This window comes from Asparagus officinalis, chromosome 4, assembly GCF_001876935.1.
Source record: "Asparagus officinalis chromosome 4, Aspof.V1, whole genome shotgun sequence".
In the NCBI taxonomy this organism is placed as follows: Eukaryota; Viridiplantae; Streptophyta; class Magnoliopsida; order Asparagales; family Asparagaceae; genus Asparagus; species Asparagus officinalis.
The window spans coordinates 49,904,596-49,911,269 of NC_033797.1; positions in this window are offsets into that span (position 1 = coordinate 49,904,596).

The following is a 6,674-nucleotide window of genomic DNA, read 5'->3' on the forward strand; positions in this document are numbered from 1 at the left end:
ATGGTAATTCTTTGGGTTCTCCTTTAAGGGGCTGTTTGGTTCGTTTTTTAACTCGGTGGAAAAGTTTTACACCGCCTCCACATCAGATTTTTTGTGGCCACGTAGGCTATAAGCTTTCCGTCGGTTTTTTTTCTCATCTTTGGTTAGCTAGGGTTGAAGAAGGGAAACTCGGTGAAAATCGCCGCCACATCAGATTTTTTTCTCTCCTCCAATTCCTTCCTCAAACCTCGTGAAATCGACGAAAACTACAGCCACGTCGGCTTTTTGCCATATAAAGAAAATTTTTCCTTTTTTTCCATGCGAACTAAACACAAGAAAAATAAATACATTGGTTTCCCACCATTTTTTTGTGCGAACCAAAGGGAAACAATCTATTTTTTGGAAAATTTTGGAAAACTCAAAACTTGTGTTTTTGTACATAGAAATGCATTTCCCTATATGTAAGAAACGAACCAAACAGCCCCTAAGTATAGAAGAGTAGATTACTATTTATGGGCCCGGTTGGTTCAAGCTAATATAGCTTTGTTTTGGCCTAGACCTAAAGAAGTCAAGTCGGCTGAAAAAAATACACCTGATTGGTATTTTCTGTACACCTTTATTACTAGTTTGGTTTTTTTTTTCTAGCTCCAGTAACGTTTTGCTTTTTTTTCTCTAAGCCAAATATGTAATTAAACCCAAACTTCATCGCGGATCATGTTCCCTTTAAAAGCACGAGTTCGGGAAAATCTTTCTGTGGTCAATATTGCCCTTCACTGTTTTAAATATTTTATTTATATTTTAATCTATCTTAGTCATAATTATATCCTATCCTAATCCTATGTGAAGTATTTATAGCTTAACAATTTAAAAATAATATTAATAAAATATATAAAACATCTTCATGGTATAAGTTTGTTAAGATAAAGAAATTATACGTAGCTAACATACTATAATATATAAAGTATTGTAAAAAGCCTAAAAAGTTTTAAAATTGCACAAAATACCCTGAAAAGTTTAAAATTATAAAAACTTTCCCGACATCTAAAAACTTAAAACAACAAACATGAAATCAAGAAATTAACAGTAGTTTGCGAATAATTTAAAATTTACAGTTAACATCTCAATATCTCAAAAATTATAGGAACACCCTCAAAAGTTCAAATTACTAACAAGCACCTGAAATTCTAAAATTTTAAAACTTGCAAACAACATAGATGAATTCAAGGGATTACCATAACGCACCTGTTTCTGACATTTCACAACTTAAAACAACAAATATGAAATCAAGAAATTAATAACAGCCTCCTAAGAATTTAAAATTTTTAATTAACACCCTCAATGTCCTAAAAATTATAGAAACACACTAAAAAGTTTAAATTATAAATAACAACTCCGAAATTTTAAAAATTTAAAAATTACAAATAACAAAAGATGAATTAAAGAGATTACCCTCATGCACCTAAAAATTTAAAATTTACCAAAATTAACCTCAAAGTTACAAAAGTTATAGAAAAAACTCTTTCAAAATTTAAAAATCATAAAAAAAACTCTAAATTTTTAAAATTTATAACCAGTACACATCAAATCTGAAAACTATTAGTAGACCGTTAAATTTTAAATTTTTTAAAAGTTAATCTACAGTTTTAACAATTGTAAAAAGCAGCCTCAATATTTTAGAGTTGTAAGAAATATCGTGATATTTAAAAATTACCACCGACACATGAAACATAGAAGTTACAACCACCAAACTTAAAAGTAATTTTTTAAAAATACTCCTAAAGTTTTAAAAATTACAAATCACACCCTCAAAGTTTAAAACCATAAGAAAGGCTGAAATTTTAAAACTTGGCAACCAAAAGTGTAGTTGTTAGGTATTCTTTCATTTATATATATATATATATATATATATATATATATATATACTAATTTACGGTTTACTATCCCTTTTCAGCATCTAAAGATAGTCTAAATTGATAGTGGTAAACAAAAGCAATAAGAATTGATTAAAATATCATATTAGAGAATAAAAATTTAAAAAATATTATACCTTAAAAATTATCGTTACCATATAAATTAAAGTAACTGCATAAAATTTTACTAATAAGTTGGAGCAGCAAAACACATTAGTAACATTAATTAATAGATGTTTAAATTCATAAAAATGATAAAAGACTATAATATAATAGCTTAGCATTAATTGATTATAATTTAGAAACATTAATCTCTGATGTTAATAATATTTATAGAGTAAAAGAATACAATGAATTACGTATGGAGATACTATCAGAATGTTCAGAGATATCCTTCAAAAGAATCAAGCTATTTCCATTGCAAATGAGAAAATGTCGAAAATAAATCTAAAATTCAGAAAACGTCCATGAATCATTTGAATTAGCATTAACATAAATCATGTCTATTAAAGAAGCACCAACTAAATTACATTAAAGATTAATTTAATAACTTTATCTCAATCAAAGAAGAGTTCTCTATAGAATATATAAGGAAAATTAGTAAGCATTCATAAATTTCATACTTTGTTCTTCAAATACTAAAGAAATTAAATATTAAGATTATAATCTAAGACAAATTAGCAATAAAAATGCAGATACTTAGTTTAGATCTTTGTGAAAAATGATAGGAATAGAACAAATGTAATATTATTGACGTAACAAAAACTCTTATTAGATGCACATCGGAAGAATTTATTGTAGAGAAAAAAGAGGTAACTCCTAATCTTATTAAGTAATAAATTAGAAACACAAAAATTATATATATATATATATATATAATATTTATTCTCATTGAAATAATAAAAAAATCAAAGTTTGTATTTTAAGAAGTTTGTGTTGAACATCGTAAATACATTTAACTTCTTTGTGAAGTTAAACGACAAGATAAAAGATTAACGAGCCTAGGAAAGATAACAACACAAAAAATACAACTTGATCCTGATGTCACAATCGAGTAGATGATGAAGACACTACTCTAGAATTACCCGGGAAAAAGATAAAGATGAGGAATGATTGATTTTAGATTAATAAAAAAATAAAACAAAAAGAATAAAATATCTTACACTGATTCTTGTAATGCCCGGTCTTTCCATAATTCCAACACTCGATAGCCTTCGAGCTGTTGCTTGGATTCCTTGACTTGGACCTCCGGTCCTTTGATCTACCTCTGTAGTTTGATTTTGTTGGGAATTTAACGCTGAAACCCCTAATACAACAGAAACGCAGTATAGAAAAAGTACACCAAGATTTAACGAGGTTCGGCAACTGCCTACGTCCTCGGGAGCCACACAGATAATTTCTTATTAATCTCAAACAAGAAATTACAAGTCAAGAGCAAATCCCTAAACTGGGATTTCTCAAATTGAACACTGTAGCTACAGTGTTAATATTAAAGAGAATAATCCCTTTCAAATCTCACTTGAGATTAAATAATAACCCCACAATATAAAACCCCTCTTTTATACTCTCTCTCTCCTTAATCCTTTTCTTAAACTCCCCTCAAACAATTGAGAGCTGGAGTTAAATGACAAAAAATCGCTGCTGCGATTTGGGTCCGACGCCGCCGCTGAAGAAAGCCACGCGAGAGAGAGAGATCGGAGGAGAGAAGCCTCGCTCTGAGGGGGGGTTTCGCTGCTGCCGCCAGAGGGAAAAGGGGGAGTTCTGCACACCGAAACCCTAGGGCACAAAGGGGGTTTTTATAGCCGAACGAGACAGGCTGGCGACAGCTGTCGCCAGCCACGCGAGCATTCAGCTCGACGCGAGGGGTGCGTTCGCTGAGGGTTGCGTTCGCCCGAGGGGTGTGTTCGCTCGAGGGGTGCGTTCGCTCGAGGGGTACGTTCGTTCGTCGAAGGGTCGCGTTTGTCGAACATCGAGGGTCGCGTTCGTCGCCAGGGCTCGAGCCCGCCTCCATCTTCGCCTGCGCTCATCCTGGAGCTCGTCGGAGCTCCTCCGCCGGAGGTTGGTATCCACCCCAACTAACAGATTTGCCTCGCTTGTTCCCTCTGGTTGAATTTCTACCTCTTGACTATGTTTGCAATACTGAAGAGGTTGTAGCTTCACCCGTTTCTCTCCGTCGGATCTCCTCACTGAGAACCAAATCACGAACGTCGTCGAACTTCTTCCTGGAATCTTTTCCAGTTTTAACACGTCATCTTCCAACAGGGATCTGATGAAGTGGTACCGAAGCGCAATATGCTTCGTTCTAGAATGAAATGCTGAATTCTTCGCCAAGTGTATCGCACTCTGGCTGTCACTGTGCAAGACATTCTTCTCTTGTTTGAATCCCAGCTCTGTCAACAAACCCTGAAGCCATATCATCTCTTTACTGGCTTCAGTGACTGCAACGTACTCAGCTTCTGTAGTGGATAGGGTAACGATCTTCTGTACCTATGACATCCAACTAACAGCTGTAGTTCCAACGGTGAATGCATAGCCGGTGGTGCTTCTTCGGTGATCAACTTCGCCACCGAAGTCTGCATCTACGTACCCTTGCACTTCTACCTCTCCCTTACCAAAGTGCAAACACTTCTGTGTGGTGCCTCGTAGATATCTCAGAATCCACTTGACCGCTTCCCAATGAGCTTTTCCTGGATTCGACATAAACCGGCTGACCACTCCCACTGCATGGCCAATGTCTGGTCTCGTACAGACCATTGCGTACATCAAGCTTCCGATAGCTGAGGCGTAAGGAACCTGAGCCATACTCTCTTTCTCTTCTTCTGACTGAGGAGACTGATCCTTCGATAAACGAAAATGGCTGGCCAAGGGTGTGCTCACAGGCTTGGCGTCGCCCATATTGAATTAACGAGGTTCGGCAACTGCCTACGTCCTCGGGAGCCACACAGATAATTTCTTATTAATCTCAAACAAGAAATTACAAGTCAAGAGCAAATCCCTAAACTGGGATTTCTCAAATTGAACACTGTAGCTACAGTGTTAATATTAAAGAGAATAATCCCTTTCAAATCTCACTTGAGATTAAATAATAACCCCACAATATAAAACCCCTCTTTTATACTCTCTCCTCAATCCTTTTCTTAAACTCCCCTCAAACAATTGAGAGCTGGAGTTAAATGACAAAAAAATCGCTGCTGCGATTTGGGTCCGACGCCGCCGCTGAAGAAAGCCACGCGAGAGAGAGAGATCGGAGGAGAGAAGCCTCGCTCTGAGGGGGGGTTTCGCTGCTGCCGCCAGAGGGAAAAGGGGGAGTTCTGCACACCGAAACCCTAGGGCACAAAGGGGGTTTTTTATAGCCGAACGAGACATGGCGACAGCTGTCGCCAGCCACGCGAGCATTCAGCTCGACGCGAGGGGTGCGTTCGCTGAGGGTTGCGTTCGCCCGAGGGGTGCGTTCGCTCGAGGGGTGCGTTCGCTCGAGGGGTGCGTTCGTTCGTCGAAGGGTCGCGTTTGTCGAACATCGAGGGTCGCGTTCGTCGCCAGGGCTCGAGCCCGCCTCCATCTTCGCCTGCGCTCATCCTGGAGCTCGTCGGAGCTCCTCCGCCGGAGGTTGGTATCCACCCCAACTAACAGATTTGCCTCGCTTGTTCCCTCTGGTTGAATTTCTACCTCTTGACTATGTTTGCAATACTGAAGAGGTTGTAGCTTCACCCGACTCTTTTCGTCAGATCTCCTTACTGAGAACCAGATCACGAACATCATCGAACTTCAACTTGTTGCTTCCTGACGAGCTACTCACAGCTGTGATTGTAGCATTCCAACTTTTTGGTAGAGGAGACAAAAAGATCAACGCTCGAACTTTCTCACCAAACTCAATTTCAACTGAACTCAATTGGGTTATGACCGTGTTGAGTTCGTTGAGGTATTGTGCTACTGACGCGCCTTTCGCCATTCTCAGATTGAATAATCGCCTCATCAAATAAACTTTGTTCGCGGCTGATGGCTTCTCATACATATTTGAGAGTGCTGCCATAAGACCCACCGTGGTCTTATCCTTCACAATATTGAACGTAACATTACGAGTTAACGTCAATCTGATAACTCCGAGGGCTTGTCTGTCTAGAAGGTTCCGCTCATCATCCTTCATAGAATCCGGCTTCTTCCCCGAGAGGGGTTAATACAGATAATCCTCTATCTGTATTTTCTAGAATCCGAAATATGTTTCATCAAACTTCTCTAATCTCACTTTTCCTTCATCTGCGACCATCGCTCCCATTTGAATCTAACTTCCTCTAGTTCGTTTTAAGCTTTGATATCAGTTGTTGGGAAATACTCGGAGCTATGCTAAACCTCTAAAACTAAAAAAACACAGTAGAGAAAAGTACACTAAGATTTAAAGAGGTTCGGCAAACTTGCCTACGTCCTCGGGAGCCACACAATTAATATCTTATAAATCAAAGAAATTATAATGTAAGAGCAGATCTCAAACTTGAGATCTCTCAACAAATAACAAATCGTTATTGTAGCTACAGTAATAACCCTCTTTAATTTCTTCTTAAATTCCCCCTCAATAAATTCCCTTTTCTTAAATTCCTTCCTCACAAATTACGTGAGCTGAAGAAAAAAAGACAGAGAAGAAGAGAAAAGGGAGCGGGCGCCGCCAGGGGAAAATCGCGAGAGAGAGAGGAGGAGAAGCTGCCATCGAATCTCGTGCTCGGGGGTTTCCCTTTTATAGGAAAACCCTAACGACAGCTAGCGACAGCCTGTCGCCAGCCATGCGTGCGCTCA